Source organism: Ailuropoda melanoleuca, chromosome 15 (assembly GCF_002007445.2).
Source record: "Ailuropoda melanoleuca isolate Jingjing chromosome 15, ASM200744v2, whole genome shotgun sequence".
NCBI lineage: Eukaryota > Metazoa > Chordata > Mammalia > Carnivora > Ursidae > Ailuropoda > Ailuropoda melanoleuca.
The window spans coordinates 8,687,533-8,700,810 of record NC_048232.1 but is presented as its reverse complement, the minus strand read 5'-3'; the positions used below and the strand labels follow the sequence as shown (position 1 = coordinate 8,700,810).

The 13,278-nt window shown below is 40.1% G+C and overlaps 1 pseudogene; it reads left to right on the top strand.

Moving 5' to 3' along the window:
- Positions 1–5,058: 5,058 nt before the first annotated feature.
- Positions 5,059–13,278, top strand: part of LOC100470459 — an 81,328-nt pseudogene continuing 73,108 nt past the window's right edge.

Here is a 13,278-nt window from a genome sequence, read left to right as displayed (position 1 = left end):
GATATCCTGGTCAAAGGATACAAATTTGCAGTTATAATATGAATAATTCTGGGGCGCCTGGGTGGCGCAGTTGTTAAGCGTCTGCCTTCGGCTCAGGGCGTGATCCCAGCGTTCTGGGATCAAGCCCCACATCAGGCTCCTCCACTAGGAGCCTGCTTCTTCTTCTCCCACTCCCCTGCTTGTGTTCCCTCTCTCACTGGCTGTCTCTCTCTGTCAAATAAATAAATAAAATCTTTAAAAAAAATAAAGATGAATAATTCTGGCGACCTAACATATTGTGTGGTGATTGTAGTTAATAATATCTTACTAAATATTTTCTGAGTAGATCTTAAATATTCTCACCACACACACGTACATACACACACACACAAAGGTAATTGTGTTATGTGATGGAGGTGTTAGATAATGTTACCATGGTAATCATTTTGCAATATGTAAGTATATCAAATAAGACTTTGTACACTTTAAATTTATACAATGTTATATGTCAGTAATATCCTAGTAAAGCTGGAGAAAGGAAAAAAAAACTTTCCCTCAAAAAGAGAGAGCAAGATTACTCAGCCATCAGAAAGGATGAATACCCACCATTTGCATTGACATGGATGGAACTGGAGGGGATTATGCTGAGTGAAATAAGTCAAGCAGAGAAAGACAAAGTATGGTTTCACTCATATGTGGGAAATAAAGAATAGCATGGAAGACATTAGGAGAAGGAAGGGAAGAATGAAGAGAGGGAATCAGAGGGGTAGATGAACCATGAGAAACTATGCTGGGAAACAAACTGAGGGTTTCAGAGTGGAGGGGGGTGAGTTGATGGGTTAGTCTGGTGATAGGTATTAAGGGGGGTACGTATTGCAATGAGCACTGGATGCTATATGCAAACAATGAAGCATGGAACACTACATCAAAAACTAAGGATGTACTGTGTGGTGATTAACATAATATAATTTAAAAAGAAAAGAAGAAACGCAAAAGAAAAAGAGAGAGAGAGAAAGAGGGAGATTGAGAGAGCCATGAACCCAACATCTGGATTTCTTACCATTTGAAAGAAATTATATTTACTAACTGGGTCTGATATTTTGCTCAAGATACAAGCTATGTCTTTATTCCAAACTGTCTTCTTCAATTCAACATGTCAATAAGAAATATTGAATTTTAGATATTCAAAACTTAACTGGGCATGGAAAGTACATTGGACCCATAGAATGAACTAAAAAAAAAGTGCAAAAAATAAAGATAAATTTACATCTATAAAAGTATGGAATAATATGTTGTTACTTGCATTCATATAGACTACTATTTTGTATTATTTTTTAAATATAGCATTAATTTGACTTGATGTATCTCAGTCATATGGTTGAGCTTATCAATCTGATATTCATCAAGGGAATAGAATACTTCTATCTAAGTAGTCTGGGAAGTTGGGGTAGCTGTTCCTGTCTGTTCACTGTTTTACTTACTGAGTTCGCCCCCACTTCCCCTCCGATCCAGTTTCTACACTCACTGCCTATTAGGATGACCCAACTACCACTTCAGCAATGCTGTGACAACCTCATTTATAGATACTCGTTTCCCATTTTCCTCCTAATTTTTCGATAGAAATGTGTGCTTCTCGAGGTCACAGGGGATCCTCAGGCCAGACCTAGGAAGACTTTGCTGCTCATGATTAATCTGCCAATGCAAATGCACTCAAGCCAGAAGACGCATGGTCTTGTAGGCGGAGCCATTACTCTGAGAGCTCTGAGAGCTCTGAGAAGGTGAGCATGGTGAAGGAGCAAGGTTTCTGGGGATCTGAGGGCTCTGCCTGGCTTGGGAAGGAGGGTCAAATAATTACTGGAATAAATTTAAAGGAAACTGTGATATTTCCTGCAAGAAAAATTGCTCTGTCAGCTACTACCCTCAAGATTATTGGCTACCAGATTAAGGCTTAAAGGCTTACACAGTCCTTCGATTTTGGAAGTTTTCCCTCAATACAGCTTAGCTTATTCCCACATCTGCATTTTCTAGGAATAAGCAGTTCATTGTGTTCTACTTCAGATGTCTGCATAGGCTGCCTGCTTCCACACCAAATAACCATAGCCAGATTTGCTAAATGGATAAAGAAGGCTTCCAGAAGGATTTCTCAAGGCATCAGGTGAAAATATTTAAAAGACAACAGACTCAGTAAATGGGAATGTCAGTTCCTCTGACATCCCAGCATATTCACACCCCTGAAGAAATTTGTAAACCTGAAACACAAGCTCAGAGCATACGAATAGGGTAGACTGGTGATGGGTAGTAAGGAGGGCACGTATTTTATGGTGCATTGGGTGTTACACGCAACTAATGAATCATTGAACTTTACATCAGAAAAAAAAAAAAGAGAGCATACGATGCAATGACAAAAACTGTCACTCTCTCCCACCAGCCAAGCAGGTGAAGGGAGTCCACTTGACTTGCTCTGCTACACACACTCAAAGCAAGGGTGTTGCCAAATAGAGAATGACAGAGAAAAAACATTCTAGCTTTATTACTTTGCCTCATGATTCCATACACCGAGCTTTTATGGGAAAAGAGTAGGAATGTGTGAATAAGGGATGGGGATGGTGATAAAAATCAGAAACTTAATGATTACAGCATCAGCCTCTGAGCATTGTTGTGCCTGCCAGCCTCACAATTCCACTTAGAGGTCACGGGAGATGAGGGACCTCAGATTCTGAGAAAAGGTGGTCAGGTTTAGCTTCTTTCTTCTCACCACTGTGCACTAATTCTGCAAAATTAGATAACAGAACAAGCTCCATACTGACCGTCTATGGGCAAGCTGAACTTGCAGTTCAGGACCAAACAGACCAATCCCAAAAGGCATTGTTTTTCCTTTTATCAACAGCATGGGAAAGATTTATTGCAATGTTGAAATAAATTGTTGAAAATCTATTTCTTAAGTCTACAGTGATCTTTGTCAATCTGACTTCTGTGTGCACAAGAATGCAAAAATCTCTGTACAGGACTGACTATTAATAGAACAAACACGACTTGTTTTTTAAATTCTCCTTTAGTTTAACCTTGTCTTTTTTTTTTTTTAACACAATTTGGATACTTGCCTTCAAGGATTGAGAAAATAAGCCAATGATTTCCTTCCAGAGAAGTCTTGAAAGGTCTTCAATAGAGTTTAGTTTTCTAGTATGCCACTAATTAAAATTAACTCTTGGGGATCCTTCTGAAAAAGGATTCTTAAATTATAGAGGTGCTACTGCATGTGAGGGTTTGTTTATTTAGGTCTTAAATTTCTATAAAACTTCACTCTTGGAAAATGTCAGTGTATTGATTATCTTCCCCAAAATGATACCATCCCCTTTTATTAGACAATGTCTAGGAGGCAATGAAAATTTATCTTATGTGACATTCAGAAAGTCTAGAAAACTAGGAGAAAAAAATCCAAGAGCTATTTAAAGCAATGGCGTGTGACCTTAATAATCACTTATATCAGTTCTGCAACTCCATAAACATTTCTTGGTCCTAAAGCTTTGCATTATTTAATAAAATCACTGAAATTAGCTTAAAATTAGATATCATACGTTATCATATTCCTGTACCAATTGGAACAATTCCTTTTTAACCAGTGGCCGATATAAATAAATGTTAGCTTATGTTATTTGGGGAAAGCTAAGGGAAAAAAAATAATAAATGAAACTGAAAATCAAAGAATGTTAAGGTATCAAGCATGATATGAATGATCAAAGTGACTTCATTTTTGCTTTCCAAAGTCTGATTTACCAGAATTTGTGGTGAGGTCCTCTTCGATAGTGCTGGTAATCACAATGGATGCAATAATAAAAGGGGGTCAAGTATTCCTACTAAGATGTGGAAGAGGGAAATTAAATTCACCAAAATCTAGGTTAGATCCCAGCCCTCCCATGTACAACCTTATGCTGATATACCTGATGCTTGAAATCAGAGATCAAGTAAAACAAAGGAAATCCTTTCTCCACCAATTCTCTCTGCCTTAGCTGGCTTACTTATTATTTTTTTTAATGAAATTATACAGGAGTAGTTGTAAATTTAGACTCCTGTAATGGGTTGAATTGTGTTTGCCCGAAATTCATACAAACCTCAGGATGTGACCTTATTTGGAAATGGGGTTGTTGAAAATGTAATTAGTTAAGATGAAGTCATACTGGACTAAGATTGGCTTCTAATCCTTATAAAAAAGAGAACTTTGGACACAGGCACACATGCAGGGGAGAGCACCTGCAAACTTCTAGAAGCTTGGAGAAAAGGTATTGAAGAGATTCTTCCTCACAGCCCTTCAGGAGGAAACCAACATTGCTGACATCTTGATCTCAAACTTCTAGATTCCAGAACTGTAAGATGAGATACAATATATTTCTCATGGCAAAGCTACTTACTATGTGGTACTTTGTTAAGGAAGCCCTAGAAAACTAGTACAGCTCTCTCGATGTACATTCTCCGTATCACATTTCCCAAACTTATCTGATTATTAGAATTTGTGCAACTTTTAAAAATACAGATTCTGGGGAAATTTTGCATCTGAATTCAGATTCAGTATGCATGGGGTGGGCCTGAAAAATCTTTATTACAACAAAAAACAACCAAATTAAAAAACTCTGGGCTGTGTTTCTGCTGCAGAGTTAGTTTGAGAATTTCTACTCAAGTAAACAGTATTAAGAGAAGTTTACAAATCACACACACACACACACACACACACACACACACACAAGGTTCTAGTTTTTCTTCACTTTGTGAGATTAAAATATATATATTATTTTTATTTCTAGGCCTTAATTATCTCTTTTGCAAAAGGAAAAGGTTGGCCCTTATTCTAAAAGGCAGAAATTTGTAGTCAGAGGTCCTCTCATTAATATGTCCTACCTATTTTGATCAGTAATAAGAATATGTACAATGTTTTCAGAGATAGCCCTTGTTCAGTGGGTCATGCTGACTTTGTTGGGGTTGGTCTGCCCCCTTCCCCAAAAGCCAGACCCTCCTTAAATCTGGGAGAGGGGTCCAGTTCCTGACTCTGAGCACTCTGCAGTCCCTGGGCAGGCCACCACGAGCAGGTGAAAGGCACAGCCAGAGACGCTCAACAGGAAAATCACCGACATGCTCACAGAACTTGCGAACTTTGAGAAGAACACGAACTAGGCCATCCATAAGGACCATGCTTATAGAAAAGCAGCATCTGTGATAGCAAAGCACCCATACAAAATAAAAAGTGGAGAAGCTAAGACATTGCCTGGAGTAGGAACAAAAATTGCTGAAAAGATTGATGAATTTTTAGGGACTGGAAAATTGTGTAAGCTGGGAAAGATGCAGCAGGATGATACGCGTTCATCTATCAATTTCCTGACTCGAGTCCGTGGCATTGGTCCATCTGCTGCAAGGAAGTTTATAGATGCAGGAATTAAAACATGAGAAGATCTCAGGAAAAAATGAAGGTAATAAGTTGAACCATCATCAGTGAATTGGGCTGAAATATTTTGAGGAATTTGAGAAAAGAATTCATCCTGAAGAAGTGTGACAAATGTAAGCCATTGTACTAATTGAAGTTTAAAAACTGGATTCTGAATTCCTGGCTATAGTCTGTGGTGGGTTTCACAGAGCTACAGAGTCCATTGTATTCTTCTGGATATTCTTCTGATCCATCCAAACTTTACTTCTGAACCCACCAAACAGCCGAAGCTCTTATGTCATGTTATGGAGCAGTTACAGAAGGTCCATTTTATTACAGATGTTCTGTCAAAAGGTGAAACAAAGTTCATGGGTGTTTTCCAGCTTCCCAGTAAAAATGATGATAAGGAGTATCCACATCAGAAATTGATATAAGGTTGATACCCAAGAATCAATATTATTGTGCTGCTCTCTATTTCACTGGGAGTGATATTTTCAATAAGAATATGAGAGCTCATGCCCTAAAAAAGGGCTTCACAATGATGAATACACAGTCCGTGCCTGGAGAGTCACTGGAGTTGCTGAGGGCCTCTGCCAGTGGTTAGTGAGAAAGACATCTTTGACTATATCCAGTGGAAATACCAAGGACCCAAGGATCGAAGTGAAGGAGGTCTGTTTTTCATCCCAGGGACAGCTCAACTCAACAGGAGTCTTAATTTATTTCTTAACCTTTGCTTTGTAAGGGTCTCTGGTGTTTTTAAATGATTGTTTCTTCTTCTTGCTTTAGTTTGCACTGTAGTCAATAAAGCCTCTTGTACTATTAAAAAAATAATAATATGTACAGTGTTTCATCCATCAGCATGCAAGTGCCAGTTAGTAACTGCCATTTTGCTTTGTAGGTCAGGTTCCCCATGAAACAGACTCTTAGTTGAAGTACAGGTGGCTTATTAGAGAGTGAAGAAATCAGGATGAGCAGAGGGAGACGTGGAACTCCAATGGAGTCACCTCAGGGCTCTCAATTTGCGATGCTGGCATGTGCCTTCGGAGATGTCTAAAATGAAGGTGCATGGCCTTGGACTGTGGACCTCCATATTCACCAGCCCTTCATTGCATGTGGGTTGCTTTCAGAGAAGGTGCAGAAGCTGTGTGAGGCAGCTTCCTTTGGTTGAGGGAAATTCCTGGCTAGGAACCAAGGTGAGAGAGGTCAGCAGGCAACAAATAGTGTTGGTAGCTGGTGAAAGGAGTTTCTCAGTCCCAAAGATGGGTGGTCTCCTGGAGGCTCCTTACAGCGTCTGTACAGTTGACCTCTTGTACTGTACTCTGGGACTATGATTGTTCCGCCTTCTTAGGCAATTTAAGGAAGAGAAAGGTGAGTTGGATGAAGTAGATAGCTCTCACTACTTGGAGCTTACAACCTGATACCTGTTATCTCTTCTTTCACTCTACAGTCTAAAATTCCGGGGCCACTGGGTGGCTCAGTCAGTTAAGCATTCGACTCTTGATTTCGGCTCAGGTCGTGATCTCAGGGTTGTGAGATTGAGTCCCACAATGGGCTCCACTCAGGGTGTGGAGCTTGCTTAAAATTTCCCCTCTCCCTCTGTCCTTTCCCCCACTCATGCTCACTCTCTCTCTCTCTCTGTCTCAAAATAAATAAATAAAATGAAACCCCTTTGGCTGCTGTTACCACCTCTGCTGGTCTGTGTGGCTTGCCTATGGAGATGAGCCTCTGGTCACCCAGCCTTTTTCAGGTCATGACCACCACACTACCCTCTTTATCCTGGATTCCTGAGTGATATACCACAGTACTTGCTACCCATTGTCTTAAGATTGTTTTCCTTTCATTTTTTCCTGACATTGCTATGTGTGTATATGATTTTTGTATTCCCTACTCTTTTTATAATGAACATGGGAAAAAGACCATAGTTAAAAGCTCCAAAGTGGAGCTTTCACAGAAGCAATGAAGGTTCCTCCTGTTATGTTTCTCTTATGTGAATGTGAAGACTGTTGTAGTAAACTAGCTGCATTCTCAATTTCTTGGTAGTGAAAGTGATGTCAGGCAACAAAAACTAGAGAACTGTCACCTGTCACATGAGAGAAGGATTTTTCTCCCATTTTTATACAGTCTTTATCCAGAATTAATTTTGGAGCTAGCTGGGAAAGATTCAAGTGCTATCACCCATTGTGACAGATGTAATATCAATTTTTTTAAAATCCTAATTTTGCATGCTGGAGTGTCTGTCTTAAGCTATCCCAGGTCCCAGAATTGACATAGCTACTTAAGTTCAGAGACCCATAATAAACATCAACATGAAGGTCCTTTAGTTCCATATTCTGTATGTTTTAGATAGAATTCTATATCAGGGCACTGCTATCACCAATGATAAGGGAAAGGAAATGTGATCCAAACGATTCAAATATTTTATTCTTTATGTTTTATCGTCTTTGCATTTGTGAAATATATTCTGTCTTATAAAGCCTCAAAGCCTTAGAGGATATCTCTAAGTGATTGGTTTATCGCTCTGTCATGTTGGCAAAGTTTATTTCCAAATGTAACAAGAAAACACATGATTAAATGTTACAATAAATAGGAGCTATGTTCCCTAGTGAAACTGAAACATCTTTGTATATACTATCCTAATCATTTCTCTCAAGGCTGCTTATAGCATTTTATCAATCTGAAGTCTAAAACCAGTGGCGAATCTCAACCTTGATTTTCACGTGTAGTTTTATGAGGAAGAGCTGCTTTTGTGGGTTACGGTACTGAATGCAGATTACAAACGGGGTGTGTTCCAAAATATCCTCTTGTTAACCATAATTTCATGCTCAGAACATACTTGCTTAAGGGTCAAAGTTGTATATAATGGTTTTATAAATCAGTTTTTCAAGACCTGTTTTCTCACAGGGCTAATGATATAATCATAACCAAAACATCACACGTAAAAAATATTAAAAAAAAATAAAAGAAACATTTTGTGAACCAAGTTTTAAATTTTGTGAACTAAATGTGTGGTCTAATTCCAGTGTTGAGCTACCATAGTACTTGTGTTTTGAATTTGAATTTCAAGTCACCTCATAATGGAAAACAAACGTTTTGCATCCTCCTTCATGCCTTTCTTCACTCACTTCCTTCGTTTTCCCACTCCCTTCCTTGAAGTCCTTCCCTCTCTCCCTTCCTTCCTTAAATATTTATTGAGATTGAATTATGTGTTAGGTCCCTGTGCCAAGCTCTGGAGGTACAGGAATGAAATGAACAACCCTTTCCTTAAAAAGCTCACAGTGGTAAGCCAGGCAAATACACTTATGTGTTACATTATGTAAATAAAAAGTGTGTAAATACAGGGTATTTACACTGTGCAGTGCAGTGCAATACAGGGTAGTGTGGTAAACACAATGACATGAAGATGCATTTTATTTTTATTTTTTTTAAGATTTTATTTATTTGGGGGGGAGAGAGCAAGTGCAGGAACTAGGGGAGGGGCAGACAGAGGGAGATAAACAGACTCCCCCACTGAGCAGAAAGCCCCATGTGGGGCTTGATCCCAGAACCCTGAGATCATGAGCTGAGCCAGAGGCAGATGCTTAACCGACTGAGGCACCCAAGCGCCCTGGGGGAAGATACATTTTTTGTTGTTGTTGTTTAAATACAGTTAGCCAACGTATAGTACACCATTAGTTTCAGATGTAGAGTTCAGTGATTCATCAGTTGCATACCTAGAGCTCATTACATCATATGCCCTCCTTAAGGCCCATCACCCAGTTACCCCATCCTCCCACCCACCTCCCCTCCAGAAACCCTCAGTCTGTTCCCTAGAGTTCAGAGTCTCTCATTGTTTGTCTTCCTCTCTGATTTCTTGCCATTCAGTTTTCTCTCCCTTCCCCTATGATCCTCTGTGAGAGGAAGATGCATTTTAAAAAGAGGAGGGAAACACCCTAGTCTTAGAAAACTTTGCACAAAAAAAGAACCCCCTAACCTAACTGAGATGAAAAGTCTTTTTTCTGTCTTTGTTTTCCCATGTGAGAAAATAGGAAATAATTACTTTATAGCCAGAAAAACTCAAAAACCAAAAAAGAAAACACACATACACACACACACACGCAAACCAGTGCAGAGACAATAATGCCAGTGAAGGATTACATATTTGGGAGATACAAATTTCTCTATCATACGGTTTAGCCCAGACCTGGAGAGGGTACAAAATCAATCTTTAGAGGCAAATGAGCGAGATTGAGTAGGCTGAGCTGAAATGCTGGCGTTCTTGGGTTTCATCCCATTAGCAGAAAGGATCAGTAGAGTTTTTTTTGTTTGTTTTGTTTTGTTTTTGGGGTTTTTTTGTATGAATGACAATACCAGGAATAATGTGTGTGTGCACAGGTGTATGCATATATGGGAAAATAGAATTCAATGACAGTTACTAGGATGAGTTATAAAGTTGGGAGTTAGCTATGTCTGAATGCAAAGATGTCAGTTTCAGTTAAGACAGTATAAAATACCCTAGAAGTTGTCTTTTATGAGACTGGTAACATGACAGTGAGAGAAACTTAAAAGTCATGGTATAGTCCTTCATTCCAACTTGGAAAACTGAATGGATAGTATAGCTATTATTCAAAATAGGATACTCAGAGAAGGAGCAAAAGCTAACTTAGGACTCACTGAATTTGCAGTATTTGTAGGGACATACAATTGGTGTGTTCATTTTTTTGTTTTGTTTTGTAATCATAGGAAGTTAATTTTGCCCTGTATCATTTTTTCATTTTAATTATGTCAGCAAAGCAGTGTAGCTTGCTTTATATCCCTCTGTGTAACTGTTGCCATTTGAAAGAGTTATAGAAAAGGTGTTTCTTGTGATACTCAACATGCTACTTTGTGGAAATAGATCCAGTGTGCCTTTGGGTGAAGGCTTTATCATGAGCTACCCTGAAGTTATCCAGAAATGGACAATGACAGATTTTTTAGCAAGTTGTCACCTATTTTCCTTCTACTTTCTCACTATCATCGAGTATAACACCTCTGACTTTAAAGTGTTTTACAATTGGTAACTCATGTATCTTCACACTCTTCCTGTGAAATACAGCTGTGATGAGACAACCTGCTATGTTTTGAGAGGCAGGTGAGGAGAAACAAAAACTCAGACAATTGTCTGTATCTTTAGTGAAGATTCAAGGGGAGAATTATTGCAGGACTCTTCGTTTCAGATTGAAATATTTCAGAACATGCTTCTCTACTTAATTGTAATGCTTGGCAATCATTCCTTCACTATTACAGTCTCTAAATCTCATCAACTTTATCAATTTAAAAAAAAAAAAAGAAACTAAGCATGATAGCTGTTCATTCCAGAAAAGGAGCATTTTCAAATGCCATAACTTGATGTGTGTCCTGTTTTCATCTCAAGCCAAGTGACAGAAGCTCTACTTTCCCTGAAACTCTGGAGTAGCATCTCAAGTCCTATTCCAAAAAAATAATAGCACAAGTGTAAGGCATAGGGTTTTGAGGACAACTTTAGTAAAATAAGATTTTTAAATAATTTATTTACAAATTATTTGACATAGCATAAACATCATGAGCTTTTTCAATTTCTCTTACTTATGAAGAGTCAGAGCTCTGATGGGCTCATATCTTTGAATTCAAGAATACCTCATTCTTAATGTTCTTATTCCAATAATTGCTACTGTTCAAAGTGCTGATTGACTCAGATACAATAGAATTTTCTCAATTATTGTATATTAGGGAAACACATGTTAATTAAGCAGATTTCAGATTTTCCGATGCTCAAGTTTTAGAACTCAATTGTGCTGTCACACATGGGTCATTATTTTAGGAGTGACTTTCAAAACAAACATTGTGTTCCACATTAAAGCATTAAACCTTAGATATTCACTGAGTAACTCACTTAGCAGCTGGAATACAGCTGGGATGGTGCCAGAATGGAATAAAACAAGAGTGGGAAATTTGTCATCACAAGCAATAGTTCATATTACTGCATACTTTGAGCCCAGGTTAGCCTGGATAGGCAGCTATGCTCAGTCTAAAAGGAGTTATTAACTCCAATTCCAGTTCTGTCTCTTTTGAACTGTGTCACTTTGGTTATCAATTAACCTCTCTGATACTCAGTTTCCTACTATGCAAATATTGAATATTTGGGTCAACACATTGTCTCAACAGAACTATTCATTCACCAGGGACTGTCTTAGCTGTACATGTGGAGAGTAGTTCTCATGGGGTTGACTTCCCAGCAATCCATGTCTTTATGCAGAGGCCATCACCCAAATTAGGTATTGAGCGTGATTAAAGTGACTGCTTGGCAATCTGTTTCTGACAGATTACACAAGGCACATGGGTTTAAGTTTTCACATTTCATGTAATTGTTGGCCATAAAAACATTAATGAAGATTGTACTTATTAAATATCTTCAAAATAGATCTATTACTAAGACCTTATTAATTAGCATGACTGTGGTATTATTCTTTCCGGTTGTATACTCTGAACTAGAGGAGGGCTCAGGCCATGACTAATACCTGTATACACCTATGAGCATTTGCACACACCCAGAGAGCCTTAGGCTCCTATCTCTCACTACAGCTTGCATTGTAGAGTCTGACTAAGCTGTTCCCTTCCCAACCAAGATAGGACAAAACAAAAGAGAAAGAAAAGGAAAAAAACAGGTGCATTGAATATTTAGTAGGCCCTTTGCCATCAGCAAAAAAAAAAAAAAGAAAGAAAGAAACTGTTTTGACAAAAATAGAAATATTAGAGGCGTGTAATTGTGGTGGCTAAGGAACTGAGATGATTATTGAATAAGCAGAGTTGACCTGAAGAACTAAATCTGACACCATGTCCTAAGAACAAATGTGCCCAGGGCTCAGAAAGATCAGAAAGAAGAGAATATTTAGAAATAAACTTACCACATAAAGACTAGTTAGAGACTGTAAGCAAGTATGTCTTAGATCTATTTTTAGGCAACTTTATAAATAGATACAAGATGTTAAAGTAACAGTAGCATCTATTGCTCTGTATTCCTAGGTTTGATGAGACTACAAGAAAGGAAAAGACAACTGGAAGGTATAACAGAAAAATCAGCAGAATTAGGCTTTAAGAAATCTGTTAAGGGAGCAGGAACATCCACGGAATCAGCCTGAGACGCAGGAAGATACATCTGGATCTCTACAAAAGAACATCTCCAGCGCTGAGTATCGAGGTACGAAGCGGGGAGCCATGAAACCGCGCGCAGATATCGGAAGATAAACAGAAGGGGAGGGAGCCGCCGTGTCAGGGCGCCGGGAAGCGGTAGCCACCTGCACGGGGGAGCGACGGACCGCGGACCCACACGCTTGAGACAGCAGAACGGGAGCTCCGGGAGCGCGCGGCGCGGGGCGGCTGGCGGCTGGCGGGCCACCTGCACAGGGAAGCAGGCGGACTCGGGATGGCACCCGCGAGACAGCAGACTGAGAACGGGAGCTCCGGGAGTGCGCGCGGGGCGGCTGGCGGGCCACCTGCACCGAGGAGCGGGCGGACCGCAGACCCGCACCCTGGAAAAGGCAGACTGAGTCTGTGAGCCGGGAGCGTGCGCCACCAAGCATCTCACGGAGCTCCGGAGCTCCGGTGTGCTCACTGGATCGAGGCTGAGACCGGGAGCTCCGGGAGTGTGCGCGGGGCAGTTGGCGGCTGGCGGCTGGAGGGCCACCTGCACGGGGGAGCAGGCGGACTCGCGGTCAGCACCCGCGAGACAATAGACTGAGACGGGGAGCTCCAGGAGCCCGCGCGGGGAGGCTGGCGACTGGCGGCTGGCGGGGTTGGAAACACAAAGGACAGAGACGCGCCAGCCCTGGAAGTGAGGGCTGGGACGCCGGATGTGGGGCGCACAGCCTGGGATGCTGCAGGGTTGAGCAGCACCA